The sequence below is a fragment of the Trichosurus vulpecula genome, chromosome 1 (assembly GCF_011100635.1).
Source record: "Trichosurus vulpecula isolate mTriVul1 chromosome 1, mTriVul1.pri, whole genome shotgun sequence".
Classification (NCBI taxonomy): Eukaryota; Metazoa; Chordata; class Mammalia; order Diprotodontia; family Phalangeridae; genus Trichosurus; species Trichosurus vulpecula.
The window spans coordinates 89,017,372-89,034,124 of NC_050573.1; the positions used below are offsets into that span (position 1 = coordinate 89,017,372).

At 41.7% G+C, this 16,753-nt stretch overlaps 1 pseudogene; it reads left to right on the forward strand.

Moving 5' to 3' along the window:
• The first annotated feature begins 266 nt into the window (after positions 1-266).
• Positions 267-851, forward strand: LOC118833931 (annotated as a pseudogene).
• Positions 852-16,753: the final 15,902 nt, after the last annotated feature.

A 16,753-nucleotide genomic window follows, 5' to 3' on the forward strand; every position in this document is an offset into this window, starting at 1 on the left:
TTACCTGAAAAAACCATTTTTAACTGTTTTAAAATCTCTGCCTTCTACCCTCCCCTACACACCTTTTTGAGAAGACAAGAAATTTGATATAGGCTATATATATATATATATATATATATATATATATATATATATATATATATACATATATGCAGTCATGCAAAAGATTTCCATGTTAGTGATGTTGTGAAAGAAAATACAGGCCGGGTTTGGTGGCCAGCAATTACGTGTGTTGTTGTGGCCATCTTCTGTAAGGCCAGATCATCATGGCTACCTTCCTCATGCTGAGGAACAAGATGAAGATGCCCGACCTGGGCCTGGACACTTGGAAGTCCCCTCCAGGCAAAGTGGCTGATGCAGTGAGGACTGCAATCAATGTTGGATACCACCACATTGATTGTGCTCACGTCTACCAGAGTGAGACTGAAGTAGGTGAGGCCACCCAAGAGAAGATAAAGGCAAATGCTGTCAAACGGGAAGACTTCTTCATTGTCAGCAAGCTTTGGTGCACATACCATGAGAAAAGCTTGGTCAAGTCAGCCCACCAAAAATCTCTGAGTGACCTGAAGATGGCTTACTTGGATCTCTACCTTGTTCATTGGCCTAGAGGATTTAAGGCTGGAAAGGACCTTTTCCCATTGGATGACAAGGGCAATGTGATTCCCAGTAACACAAGCTTTTTAGATATATGGACAGCCATGGAAGAGTTGTTGGATGCAGGACTGGTGAAAGCCATTGGAATCTGCAACTTCAAAAATGACCAGATTGAGAAGCTCTTGACCAAGCCCTAGCTGAAGTACAAGCTGGCACAGAACTATGTCTACTGTATCACCAAGCTGCCAAGAGGTTAAAGAAAGAGGAAAAAAAATCCAATATGTACTCATTCTCCCGCAGTCCTGAGTTCTCAAGAAAGTGGAGCATTTCTCAGAAACACTTGCATTTTAGTCTCCAACCATCCCCAGCAGTAAAATTGAGAAGACAGGGCCTTCATTATCATGCCCTGATCTCTTCTACTTTCTTTCCTTCAGAAGATCTATGAAAGCACCCCTTGGGTGTAGCTGATGAGTAGGTGGACAGATGTGTCCTACTGAAGGCCAGGCTGGAGGGGAGAGCCTGGGCTGGGGATGGATGTAAGAGGACATCAGTGGGATGAACTCTTGCTGTACTCCTAGGAGGGAGTGAGTGAGACCTGACCTTTAGGTGTTTCCCATTCACCTGAGAGTGCCTGTAAATACACACACACACACACACACACACACACACACACACACACACCTACTTGTCTCCTATTCTTCATTCATCTCTGTGTGTCTCTCTCTATTTGCCCCCTTTTCTATTTCCTCTCTCTTTGCTTCTCTTTCTGCCTCTTTCCTTCTGTCTTTCTTTTGTTCATTTCTCTCTATCTTTGTTTATGTCTCTGTTTTTTTCTCTGTCTCTCATTTTGTCTTTCTTTCCACTTACATCTTGTCTCACACATACGTTCCTACCAGTGTGCACATAAAATACAAATGCACACACAGGCACCATAGATATTCACGTGTGTATGCATGCACACCCATACACACACACACACACACACACACACACACACCAATCACACAGAATTACAGAGTTGAAAGGAATCTCAGAGACTCAATCCAATCCATACCCAAAGTCTAACTCCTCCTCCGAGGTAGCTAACAAGGGGTCATCCAGTCTTTGCACAAAGACCTTCAATACCCACACAAATACCTCTATAGAAACGTACTTAATCTCACCTATACACCCACTCTCATAAACCCTTATATGCATACATACTTTTTACACAAATCTTTGTATACATACTCACATCACTCAGAGATTGTGCCCTGATGTTTATCAGAAGCATCGATATTAGGATACCATTCCCAAGAGTGAAGGCATCGGTATGGAAACAATATAGTGCACAATGGTGGACAGGAGGGTGGGGAGGAGAAGAGGGTCACTCAGAGCACTAGATGTGCAGTCAGAAGACCTAGGTCTGAATCATTCTTCTGCTGTTTTCAGTCGTTCTTCGGTCATATCTGACTTTTCATGTTGGCATTTGAAGTTTTCTTGGCAGAGATACTGGAGTGGTTTGCCATTTCCTTTTCCAGCTCATTTTATTAATGAGGAAACTGAGGCAAACAGGGTTACCTAACCTGCCCAGGGTCACACAGCTAGTATGCTTGAAGCCAGATTTGAACTCACAAAGATGAATCTTCCTGACTCCAGGCCTGGCATTCTATACACTGTACTACCACCTAACTGCTCCTTCTTCTATTTGCTACTTATAAGAGACCCTTGCAGGAACTTATCAAGCCTCTTCTCTTGTGGCTTCAGTTTCTTCATTCATAAAATGAATGTGGTGAACTCCTCTTGGATGATGATGACCATCACTTTCTAACCTCTAAGTCCTACATTCTATGATCAATCAGAAAACACAGTAGTTCCAACCCAGTAATTCAAACTGAATGTAGTTGAATTAAATTCATGATTACATAGGATGAAGTGCTATTTTGGCATTGTGGATAGGGTACTTAAAAACCTAGGTTCAAATCCTATGTTTGGCACTTACTAGTTGTACACAAGTGACTTGCGGATCTTTTGGGGCAATAGATTTCTCATCTATAAAATAGGAATCATAGCATGTATTAATAATACCTACCTCCCCCACAAGGTTATTGTGAGGTTCAAATGATATAAAGCACTTTGCAAATATCAAATCACCAGATAAATGTCAGTTATTATAAATGCTAAGAGATATATGTGTTTCAGACACTCCAGGAATTTAGAAAAAAAGAGAATAATAGTTCAGATCTGAGAAGTCATGGAAAGCTTCTTGGAGAAGGTAGCATTTAAACTAGGTATTCACTCTAGCATGGTTCTTCCACTCCATCTAGCAAATACCTTTAAAATAACAAATAACTTCACTCACTATCGCAATAATAAGTAATATTTATTAGTACTTATTTTATGCCAGGCATTATTTTACAATTCTCTAATTTGATCCAAGCAATAATCCTGGGAGGTAGGTACTATATCATCCCCATTTTACAGATGAGAAAACTGAAGCAAAGAGATTAAGTGACTTGCCCAAGGTCATACAGCTAGTCAGGGTCTGAGGCTAGATCTGAATTCAGATCTTCCTGACTCCAGACTCCAGAGCTCTATCCACTGAACCACCATCTGCCTCTCATTACTTATTTGTCCTGTCAACATCCTGATAACCAGGTATAGATGGACTCCCTGACTATTGTGTGCATAGCCAAACCATCAGCCTTATTTTTATCCTACACTTCCTTTTCCTGACCTTTCCTTGTCCTCCATGGTGCTATCCCTTTTCCTTGTGTCTGGGGTCCTTTTGGTTTCACCTTCCTGACCCTATCCAAAGTCACTCTCCAGAAAAGGCTCGGCCCCCAGGCACTGAGCCCTCCAAGTAACTGTGTGTTTCCATATACCGTCTGTCCCAATCCACTGCAATCTAGAACCTGACAAGATTAGGGAGGTAGTAGCTCTGTTTCTTAAGAAAACATAGAATGTTAGAACAAAGACCAGAAAACATTAGGACATGAAACACAGAATGTTAAAATGTAAAATGTTAGAGCTGGGATAATAGAAAAACAAGAAAGGTAGTGCAGAAATTTCAGGAGAACATGAATATTTTTGAAGCTTCTGAAATCCCACCAAACAGGAGCCCATTCCCTCCATCTATAGCAAAGTACAGGCTTGAACATACATATACACATGAATGCACACACACGTATACACACATGCACACATGCACACATAGGTAGGTGTCCCAGCAGATAGAGCGCAGGTCAGGAGTAAGGAAGAATCATTTTCCGAATTCAAATCTGGCCTCAGACACTTACTGGCCGTGTGACCTGGGCAAGTCATTTAACACTGTTTACTTCAATTTCCTCATCTATAAAATGAGCTGGAGAAGGAAATGGCAAACCACTCCAGTATCCTTGCCAAGAAACCCCTAAATGGGGTCACATGGAGCTGGATACAATTGAAACAACTGAACAACAAAAATTTATTTACATGTGTATAACATATAACATATTGTATGTGCTATATATTACATATATAATATTTTATGTGTATATAGCATATATTATGTGGTTTATATATTAATTAAGGCTGTAACTCTATATGTCTATATATGCATATATATGTATATCTATGTATGTATATATTTTGATAGACATAGATAGATAGATAGATAGATAGATAGATAGATAGGTAGATAGATAGATAGATAGTTACTTCTTTAAGCAAGCCCCTTGACCCACTTGGGTGCAGGAAATTAAAATCATCCCTATGCTGTCTCATTCCTGACAGTATGGGCTGTCCTTCAGCTGTGAGGAATACATTGAATTCAATGCCTCATTTGCCAAGTGCTTTGGGATCCAGCAGCATTCAACACATGAGATGAATGTGCAATATTATGCCAGTGACTAAAGGTGTCTTGTCACCTTGTCAGGCAACAAGACACATTGTTGGCAAAAACTGGGATTATGGCTCCCTGGAGGGCTTTAGGAGGTGGAGCCAGACTTTGTTTCTCATCCACTCACTCATTCATTGCCTCTTTGGTGAGAACCCCAAAGTCTGTGTCTGTGTCTGTGTGTCTGTGTGTGTGTGTCTATGTGTGTGTGTGTGTGTCGGTGTGTGTGTGTCTGTGTGTGTGTGTGTGTGTCTGCATGTGTTCAAGCAAGTTGACAGATCAACACCTTGATCTTCTGAAGAAAAGTCTAAGGGATATGGACCGAAGCATGATTCCCCTGTTCCAGAGGAGACAATGAATGAGAAGCTGCCATGAAAACCTAATAGAGACCCTAAAACTAGGACGTGGCAGAAGGCAATAAAGTAACCATATAGCACTTACTATGTGTCAGGCACTGGGCTAAGTGCTTTTTGCAATGACCATCTTACTACTATATTACCAGTTGCTTCTAAAGCAAAGTAGGATGGGAAATTAAAAGGCCAGGTGATCTCTCCAATGTCTCCCACTCTGACGTTCTGTGTTCTAACATCGTAATAGTGTATGATTCTCTAGTTCCAATCCTATCTACTAACTGCTCTAAGGCAGTGTTGACCGATGACGACAATGCACTTTCCTTCTCAGAGGTATTCTGATTTTTTCCTTGTAGAAGTTCACAGGTTTCTATGAGCTTGACCATGACGAAGGGACTGTGATGTAGTCGGAGTGAGGGATGATTCCGTGCAATAGAGTTGGTATGAACAAAGACTTGGAGGTAAAAGTGAAGTATTGAGAAGTGATTCCTCCAAGAGGGATGAGACACATGGGGCCATGAGTTAAGGAAGACCCATAAACTCATAGACTATAAAAGCTGGAAGGGCCCTTGGATGTCATCTGGCTCAATCGGCTCATTTGACAGATTCATCAATCAACAAACACGCCTTAAGTGCCTATACTGAAAAGGAAGATAACATGTATATAAACAGGTGAGAAGGAAACTAGGTGGCGCAGTGGTTAGAGCATTGGCATTGGAGTCAGGAAGACTTATCCTTCAGAATTCAAATCTGGCCTCAGACACGTAGTAGCTGTGCGACCCTGGGCAAGTCACTTAACCCTGTTTGCCTCAGTTTCCTCATCTGTAAAATGAGGTGGAGAAGGAAATGTCAAAACAATTCCAGTATCTTTGCCAAGAAAACCCCAAATTGGGTCAGGAAGAGTTAGACACAACTGAAATAACTGAACAACAAGAACACATGTACTCCGGCATGCAGAATACCTATTAAACTGAAGAGACAAGCAGCTCAGAAGACGATGCAACTAGTGAATGGAAGTGGTTTTCTGCCCCTAGGTCCAGGGGACTCTACGTGACAATAAGCATAATGCCTGGGATCTGCAGACACACCGAATTCACCCTTTTAACACTCTATGGCTAAAGCCTCTCTAAACTTTAACAATTCCTAGAAACTCTCACCAAGACAAGCAATGCTCCAGAAAGATTTAGAGAATCTCAGCATTGGAAGTGACTTGAGAGGGCGTATATTCCAAGCTGTACTTGATTAAGAATGTCCCGTGAAAGATAGCCAGCAAGTCATCATCTAGCCTCTGACTGAATACTTCCAATGATGGGGAGCTCACAACATATAGCAACAGGTTCACTCAACCACTCACTGGCTGACTCCATACTTGACTTGGACACTATTTTTCCCCTCTGTCTAGTCCTTCTCTGATACAGTAAACCATCTGATGCTGTTAAGGAAGGCCTCAGACTCCAATGGGCCCAACTTTTTGGGTAAATTTAGGCAGTTATCATTGGTCATTTCCCCTTGAACTTCCTTAAAGACAGAGGGAGCCGCACTCTTTTTCAGAAGTGAATGATTTGTGCACCAGGGAGCAGGCAGGGATGTCTTTCTGTGAGTTCTCTCCCTGTCAGCCATGAAAGCTTAAGGGGTTTGGACTAGCTCCTGGTAGAGCAGGGCTTTTGGCAGACTCTTAAAATACAAACTCTTCCCATGGCAGTTCCTTCAGAAGGCCCAGAGATCTCTCATTATTATGCTGGTCCTGGAGGGCCAGGAAGAGCCTTAACTGACCTTTGTGTATTGAGCAATGGGATTCTGTCTCACATCTTCAGGTGAGAGATGCTGGGGGAAGTTAATGTCTTCCCTCATTCAAATGGCAATTCCTACAGTCTTTAGTCCCCAAAAGGCAACATTTATGTAGCTTAAAAAAAGATCTAGACCAGAAGCCAAGGGACCTGGATTTGAATCTCAACTCTAACATTAGCTGTGTGATCCCAGAAAAGTTATATGTCTTTTGGGGGCCTCAGTTTCCCAATTAGGGTTGGTTTTGAAACCTGAGTCTATTATTAACTCTCTGCATCACCCACAAAAGGGAACATCCCTCCAACTTGTGTTTATCTCCCCTAGACAAGATTCACCATTGACCCATATCCATTCAATATATTACTTTTAACTTAATTTACAAAGTATTTACTTTTCTAATTAGCTGGAGGACACATTTAATTGAAATCAAAGTCATATAAAGGAATAGTATATTAATGCATGTAGCAATAAAATACTTCACTCATAAACCCTGGAGGTAGTATCTCCTCAACATACATCCACACATACCCACACACACCCACACCCACACCCACACCCATACCCGCACCCACACCCGCACCCACACACACAGACACACACACACACACGTATACTTACCCCTTCAATGGTAAGAGTGGACATAACATAGCAAATATATGTAAGTCCACTGATACTTTGGATGAGGTTATGAGCTTACTCATTCTTGGAGTTACTCCCACTAGTTTCATGTATCATGTGACCTCTGTTAATTATTATTATTGCACCATACTGATCCCATTTGGCCAACCTAGAAAGATATATCAGCGTCATTCTGTAAAAGATTTTAAATGCCAAAAAGGAGTTTATATATTCTCCCAGAAGTCCTTAGAGGCAATAGGGAGTTAGTGAAGCTTCTTGAGCAAGAGTTTGCCATTGTTAGATCTGTGTTTTAGGAATATAAATTTGGGAGCTGTGTAGACATTGAACTGGAGAGAAGAGAGAAACTAATCAGGACACATTTATAGGGGGCCTAAATAATAACCATGTATATGACTGATTAGGTCTTTCTCAGTTAGACTCAATCCCTCCATCCATAGGGCAGATTTCCTAGTAGTGAGCATCTCTTTGATAGAATGGGACCCTGTAATCCTAAGCACTAGCAGAGGACACAGAAAGGAGAAGCCTTCAAAGAATTTCGCAGTCTTTTGTGTGTGTATGTGTGTGGTTTAGGGGGTTGGGAGGGACTAAAGAAGGGAGTCAGCCTGAATTAATTGAAAATCCCCAGGTGGAAGCCTCAGAGAATATCCCTTCCCATCAGAAGACTGCACAATGCAGACAAAGGCGCCAGCCTCTGCATTTCCCTTCAGTGCCAGATCTCTTGTTCCCCAGGTGCAGGATTTCTTCAGGGATTTAAAAAGAAAGAAAACCCTACGGAACTTCCGCTCCATTATCTCATTATCTCCAGACCCACAAAACTGGTCTTGTTTTCTAAGCAGGACTCAATTGCCAGGTGCAGTCTATTAGCACCCCCAGCATAACGGTGTCCACGTTGGGGGTATGGGGCAACTATTGAGCTCTACCCATCCCAACCTGGGACATGCTCCAGAAATTACCAGAAACAGGTGACATGGAGCCCAAGGGAATCACTAACACTAGGTCCTTCATTCCTGCCTTGGATAATTATACAAGCCTCACCAAGGATATCTTCTTTGCAGGCGACATGGGGAAGCATAATTAGCCCTGGCCTGAGAGTCAGGAGATTTGGATTCTGCCCACTAATTTGCCTTTGGCTCCCAGTACAACTGTAGCAAAGTCACTACTGCTTCCTTTCTTTTTAAGGATAAATGCAAATGAAGATAGAAATACTATTTAAAAGATACTTTATAAAATGTAGTTTCAAAGTGCTTAGTCATTTATGGTATATTTTGTTCCCTGTGTCTCTGTTATAAGGGTAGTATGAATGTTATCATCAGGCAGAACTGACAGATGAAGAAACAAAGATTCAGAGGACAGAAGGGATTCTCAAGATCCCACAGTACATAGAGATTGTTTCATTCTTTATATTTATACCTTGGAGGACTATCACAGTGCCTGGAACATATTATGTGCTTAATAAATGTTTGTCAGTTTACTGATAGAGGATCATAGCTCTCAAGCTTGAAGGGACCTCCTCAGAGATCACCTAGTGTTGGGGTTTCTAAACTCTTGTGTGTCTTGGTAGTCTGGTGAAGCCTATGAGTCTCTTTTCTTTTTTTTATTTATTTATTTTTAATTTTCAACATTCATTTCCACAAGATTTTGAGTTTCAAATTTTCTCCTCATCTCTCCCCTACCCCCCACCCCAAGATGACATGCATTCTCATTACTTCTTCTTGCAGTCTGCCCTACCTTCTATCACCCTTCCTTATCCCTTTCCCCCTTACTTTCTTGTAGGGCAAGATAGATTTCTATACCCCATTGTCTGTATATCTTATTTCCCAGTTGCATGTAAAAACAATTTTTAACATTTGTTTTAAAACTTGGTGCTCCAGATTCTCTCCCTTCTTCCTTTCCCACCCACACTCATTGAGAAGGCAAGCAATTCAATACAGGTTATACATGTGTAGTTATGCAAAACATTTCCATAATAGTCATATTGTGAAAGACTAACTATATTTCCCTCCATCCTATCCTGCCCCCCATTTATTCTATTTTCTTCTTTGACCATGTGCCTTTTCAAAAGTGTTTGCTTCTGACTACCCCCTTCATCAATCTGCTCTCCCTTCTATCATCCCCGCCTCTTATCCCCTTCCCCCCTACTTTTCTGTAGGGTAAGATACCCAATTGAGTGTGTATGTTATTCACTCCTTAAGCCAAATTTGGTGAAAGTAAGGTTGACTCATTCCCTTTCACCTTCCCCCTTCTTCCCCTCCTTTATAACAGCTTTTTCTTGCCTCTTTTATGTGAGATAATTTATTCTATTATATTTCTTCTTTTGTCCTTCTCCCAATATATTCCTCTCTCACTGCTTAATTTTATTTTTTAGAAATCATCCCTTCATATTCAACTCACCCTGTGCCCTCTGTCTGCACATGCATACATACATACATATATACATATAAATGTATATGTATGTGTATGTGTGTGTATGTATGTGTGTTCCCTTCAACTACCCTAATACTGAGGAAGGCATCACAAGTTACAAATATAATCTTTCCATGTAGGAATGTAAACAGTTTAACTTTAGTAAGTCCCTTATGCTTTCTCTTTCCTGTTACCTTTTCATGCTTCTCTTGATTCCTATATTTGAAAGTCAGATTTTCTGTTCAGCTCTGGTCTTTTCATCAAGAATGTTTGAAAGTCCTCTATCCCATTGAATATCCATTTTTCCCCTAAAGTATTATACTCAGTTTTGATGAGTAGGTGATTCTTGGCTTTAATCCTAGCTCCTTTGACCTCTGGAATATCATATTCCAAGCCCCTTAATGTAGAAGGTACTAGATCTTGTATTATCCTGATTGTGTTTCCACAATACTTGATTTTTTTTTCTTTCTGGCTGCTTACAATATTTTCTCCTTGACCTGGGAACTCTAGATTTGGTGACAATATTCCTAGGAGTTTTCCTTTAGGCATCTTTTTCAAGAGGCAATTGGTGGATTCTTTCAGTTTATATTTTACCCTCTGGTTCTAGAATATCAGGGCAGTTTTCCTTGATAATTTCTTGAAAGATGATGTCTAGGCTCTTCTTTTGATCATTGCTTTCAGGTCTTCCAATAATTTTTAAATTATCTCTCCTGGATCTATTTTCCAGGTCAGTGGTCTTTCCAATGAGATATTTCACATTGTCTGCTATTTTTTTCATTCTTTTGGTTCTGCTTTATAATTTCTTGATTTCTCATAAAGTCATTAGCTTCCATTTGCTTCATTCTAATTTTTTAAGAATTATTTTCTTCAGTGATGTTTTGGACCTCCTTTTCCATTTGGCCCATTCTGCTTTTTAAGGCATTCTTCTCCTCATTGGCTTTTTGGACCTCTTTTGCTATTTGGGTTAGTCTATTTTTAAGGTGTTATTTTCTTCAATATTTTTGGAGTCTTCTTTAGCAAGCTATGGACTTGGTTTTCAGGATTTCCTTGCATCACTCTCATTTCTCTTCCCAATTTTTCCTCTACTTCTCTTACTTGAGTTTAAACTCCTTTTTGAGCTCTTCCATGGCCTGCAAACAATTTGTATTTTTCTTGGAGGCTTTGGATGTAGGAGCTTTGACTTTCTTTGTCTGATTGTGTATTTTGATCTTCTTTGTCACCAAAGTAAGATTCTATAGTCTGATTTGCTCATTTTCCCAGCCAATTACTTGACTTTTGAGCTCTTTGTCAAGGTAGGATTTTGCTTCCAGAGTGGAGAGTCCTCTGTTCCAAGTTTCAGGGGTTTTGTGCAGCTGTTGTCAGAGATACTTCTAGACAGCTGTAAATTTTCAGTTCTTCCAAGGTGGTATGGTCAAAAGAGAGATGTTTGCTCCTCTCCTGGCCTGTGCTCTGGTCTATGAATGATCTCAAGCCTTCTTTTCTCCCTTGTAACTTTGAGGAGGATTCCCTCTCCATAGCCACCACAAGTTCTGCCATGCCAGTGCTGCTCCTTACCCCAGGACCTCCACCCAGGACTACAACCCAGATCCAAGCAGAGCAAAGCAAGAGAATCCTGCCTCAGTGCCACCAAAGAGATCCCTGCAATCCTACTCTGATCAGCTACTTGATCTGCCCACTGTCTGTGGGCCTGGAGCTCAAGAAGCTGCCACAGCTGCTTCTGTGACTGCTGCCACCAGAGTTTCCCCACTGACCTTTTACTTTGTCTTTGGCATTTGTGGGTTGAGAAGGCTGGAAACTGCCACAGGTACCAGTGATTCAGTCCCCTAAGGCTTGCTCAAACTGAGTCTGTGCTGCCTCAGCCCATGCTGGACTATGCTCTGCTCCGAGGCCGGTGTGATAGACCCTTCCTGTCAACCTCCCAGGTTGCATTGGGCTGGAGATTTGTTTCACTGTCATTTTGTGGGTTCTGTAGCTCTAGAATTTGTTTAGAGTCATTTTTTACAGGTATTTAGAGTGGTGTGGGAGAGAGCTCAAGCAAGTCCCTGCTTGGTTCTGCCTCCAAGTCTCTTTTCAAAGTAATGTATTTAATGCATAGAATACATAGAATTGAAAAAGAAAACAATTATATTAAAATATTATTGGCAATATATATGTATATATATACACACATACATACATATATACACACATACATACATACATATATATGTGTGTGTGTGTGTGTGTGTGTGTGTGTGTGTGTATATATATATATATTATATATATATATATATATATATATATATATATATATATATATATATATATATATATAACTACTTTACAGTCCCCAGGTTTAGAAGCTTTGCTGTTGTTGAGGACTTTTATTTTACAGATAAGGAAACTACACTCCAGAAGAGGGAAGGAGGAGAAGGGAACAAACATTTGTTAGGCACCTACTATGCACCAGGCACATAGCTTTACAAATATTGTCTGATTGTAAGCACTTTACAAATATTATCTCATTTGATCCTCACAACAACCCTGGGAGGTAGGTGTTAATATTATCTCCATTTTATAGTTGAGGAAACTGAGGCAGATGGAGGATAAGCGACCTGTTCAAGATCACACAGCTCTTAAGGCTGGATTTAATCCCAGGTCCAGCACCATGTAGCTGCCCTAGGTGAGAGGGTAAGTGGTTTATTTAAGGTCACACAGATACTAGGTGGGAGAGTTGGTATTTTACCCCAGGCCTTCTGAATCATCCCAATGAACCACATTGCCTCTAATTGGAGCCAGGTTACAAACCCAGAGCTCTGCCTCCAGGACCAGCCTCTTGTCCCTACTTTGGGCAACTTATTCCATCACTGCCCCATGCTGCCTCTGGTGAAGCTTGCCCCCACCTACTCCTACAAAATGGTTGTGAGGCTCTGATGAGACGATGCATGGGAAAGCTTTTGGTGAACTGAAGAGTTGGCCTCTTCTGAGGGGCTATTATTCCTGTGCATTGGTGGTTTGTTTGGTCATCCTGGCTGCTCCTGCTGCCACTGCAAACAAGGCCTTCTATATAGATAGAGAAGCAAACCTTGCAGCACCTTGTGCAGGCACCGAGGCCCAGTGTTCTTTGCACTAAAAACCCTCCTTAATTAAAAGTGTCCACTCTAATTAGTGACCTAATAAGCCAGGCCTCTGGTAAATCTGCCTTCTAGGGTCGCAGGACCATCGTGCAGGCTCCACCTTCCATTTGCTAGCAAAATTCCTAAATTGCAGCCCAAGGGCCCAGGAGGAAATGAATAGTCTGTGCTAGCCTTGCTATTCCCAACCTGTTATCATTATTATAAATAATTGCTGATAATGGTGCAGGGTTTTTAACTATAAAGTAATTTTATCTCCTTTATCTCCCATGACCCTCACAGGTGCCATATGGGGTAGGCATGGCAGAAATTATTATGTTTATTTTGCAGAGACAGAAACTGAGGCCAGGGAATATGATGTGCCAAGGTCATACCAACAGGTAAGGGGGCAGTCAGAATTTGAAACTGGGACTTCTGACTCTTCTCACACTATTATTTTTCCACAATATTATAATATGCCTTGGTAAGATAACAAAACACATCACATCCCTCCACAGAGACGGGATATTAAAAAAGTCAGCAGCCTTTGTTGGCAATATCCTGGGGAGACTATCTCAGGGCAGGATCAGACTTAGATACAGACCATTGAGAGAAGACTCCTCTTTCTATCCCAGGGCTCAGAAATGATGGCACGTCAGAGGCCAGGGGAGGGAGGGCTGAGCTTTGATATCCGTATACAATACATGGCCTTTTCAAAGTGCCCACCATGGCTACTCGGAACCCTAGGTAGCAACTGGGCCTACGTATGTACATAAGAATTGCGCTCTTGCTTCAGATACAGATTTAGGATGTGGGTGGATGGTGCATTAGACAGCCCCTTGGTAGGAGAGATGGGAAAAACTGATGTCAATCTTTGCTTTACTTCCAATGTGTTGTGTCATCATCATTATCACAATTAGCTGGTTTTTATATGTCATCGTTGTAAAGTTTGCAAAGTGCTTTATAAATATTATCTCTTTTGATCCTTGCAGCAACCGGGGGGAGGGGTAGGTGCTATTGCTATCACCATTTTACAAATGAAGTAATTGAGGCAGGGAGAGGTTAAGTGAGTTGCCCAGGGTCACACAGCTAATGAATAGCAAAGGCTAGATTTGAACTCAGATCTTATGGATTCCAGGCTCAGAGCCCTATCCACTGTGCCATCAAAATGTCCAGATACAACTGGTACAGAGATACATTTAAAGAATCAGAGAATCACAAAATCACCAACAATAATTTCTTCTGAAGGGATCTATTCCACATTTTTGTTTATCTGTGTCCAACTCTTAATGAACCCCTTTGGGGTTTTCTTTGCCAAGATACAGGAGCACTTTGCCATTTCCTTCTCCAGCTCATTTTACAGATGAGGAAACAGAGGCAAACAGGGTTAAGTGACTTTCCCAGGGTCACATAGCTAGTGTCTAAGGCCAGATTTGAACTCAGGATGATGAGTTTTCTTGACTTCAGGCTTGGTCCTCTGTCCACAGCACCACCTAGCTGCCAGACTTGCAGAGGTCTATGTTTTTGGAAAGCTGGTTTTCTTTGTTTGGTATTCTGTGCATAAACTCTCAACATGCCCTCAAGAAACAAAGGCAGCTATGTGGTGCAGTGATCAGAGCACTGGGCCTCCTATCAGGAAGATCTGAGTTCAAAACCAGTTCAGACCCTTACTGGTTTTGTAATCCTGGGCAAATCACTTACCTTCTGTCTGCCTCAGTTTCCTCAACTCTAAAATGGGGATAATAATAAGACCTACCTCACAGGGTTCTTGTGAGGACCAAATGAAATAATATTCATAAAGTGCTTTGCTCAGGGCTTGTCACTTAGGAACTGAATTGTTTACTTCTCTCCTGGTAGAAGAGACAGTATGTAAATAAATAGGCATACCTGAGATACATACAGAGGAGCTGGAAGGTAACTTTGGAGCTCTAGTATCTAGGGGAATTGGGAAATGTTTCCTACGGAAGGTGACATTTGAGTTGAATTTTGAAGGAAATTGGGGATGCTCTGAGCTGGTGAGAAGGGAGGGCTTTCCAGATATAGAATACAGCCTGAGCAGAGGTCCAGCTATAGGAGATGGCCTGTCATGTGCAAGGAAAGCTATAGGCCAGGATAGCGGGATTGTAGAGAGCATGGCAGGGAGGAGAATGGAAGACTCCAGAAGCAGGAAGAGACGAGGCTGTGAAGGGCTTTAAATGCCAAACAAAGGACTTTCTATCTGATCCTAAAGTCAACAGAGAATCACTGGAGTTTATTAAGCAGGGAAGTGAGCCTTTCAGACCCATGTGGGAGTAAAAACGCATCCAATGTCTGACCACCACCTTGGCTGGCGCCCTTCCCTGCCATGATATGGAGGTATCCCTTGCTGCCCTGCCGTGGAGCCTCATGGCATTTTCCAGCTGTATTATGCCTTTATTGCCCTGGCCCCTGGGTGTTCTTTTTCAGTCTTTCCTGCTGTGAGTTAAAGCATGCCACTCAGAAAGGCCTGCTGTTCTATAAGCAGTATGTTTCAGGCTACAACAAATTGGTTTAGGTATTCTGGGAGATATTCACAGGGTCTAGTATAACTAACGCATGGTAGTAATTCAGATTCCCATCATCCAGAAGCAGAGACTGAGGACCAGTTTCTTTGATGAAAATTAAAAAAAAAATAGTACAGAGACAGTGTTATGTGGTAAATAGAGTCCAAGACCTGGCATCAGAAAGATCTGGGGTCATATCCTTCCTCTGCCCCTTACAAGCTGTATAGTATTATGGCTACATCTCTATGAATGCTATAATAGGTAAATCACTTGATCTCATTTTGGGCTTCTGTTTCCTCACCTGTAAAATGAGGATGATAATACCTGTGGTGGATAGAGAGCTGGCCTTAGAACCAGAAAAACCTGAATTCAAGTGCCCCGCCCCCTGCTATGCCAGCACATACTGACTAGGTGACCCTGGCCAAGTCACTTAACTTCTCAATGTGCTAGACAACTCTTGATGACTATAAATTTCAGAAAAGCTGCTGACCTGATTTTTTGAGGGGAGGAGCAGGGGATGGGAGAGGTGAGTTTCCTTATCTGAGAGTATATTTTCTTTTTGTTTTATTGTTTGCTTTATTTTTTGGCAGGGCAATTGGGGTTAAGTGACTTGCCCAAGGTCACACAGCTAGTACATGTGTCAAGTGTCTGAGGTCATATTTAAACTCAGGTCCTCCTGACTCCAGGGCCGGTGCTTTACTCACTGAGCCACCTCACTGCCCCTGAGAGTATATTTTCTTATCTGGTATACGCCCTGCACCAGTAAAGTCATAGGGCCAGTCTCTATCCCTATTACTACTACTATGTACATGTGTTGTCATGAGGATCCAATGAGCTAATCCAATGATGGAAAGTACTTTGCACACTTAAAAGCACTGTACACACTTTGGTTAGCAGCATATTAATATGCACCCAACAGTACTTACCCTATTTTTTCTGTTCTCTCTGGGTTAGGGCAATGGCTAAACGTTGGGAAAGGCATGGGGAGAGAGTTTTCAGTGGCTAAAGAGCATTAGATGGTAAGGTAGCCAAGGTCAAGGCGATTTCCTGGGGGTGGGAAGGGAAATTTCTAGCTCTGATTGGTTCCCCAGCCACAATAATATCCTTTATTAACTGCAAATGAATTGTGGCACAAATTTTGGCCACAAATGCAACATGAACTAGGGTAATTAATTGAAGTCTAATGCCACTAACAGGTCAAACCCTAATCCCAAACTGATACTGAATCTTAGTCCCAAAAGCTGGCCACAGACTGAACCCTAATCTTGTCATCAGACTGAGCACTGAGTCTCACCACCGACTGAAAACTAGCCCTGTACCCTAAACTGGTTCCTTATGGTAGAGATAGACTGAGATCTAATCTTCTTAATCACAGAGTAACTTCTAACCTCAGCCACATACTAAGTGACAGTCTGCTCTATCCTAAATCCTACTCTTTGCAAACCAACCCAGAGGTTATGGATGATTAAATATACCTTGGACAGCTAGGTGGCACAATGGATAGTGACGGTC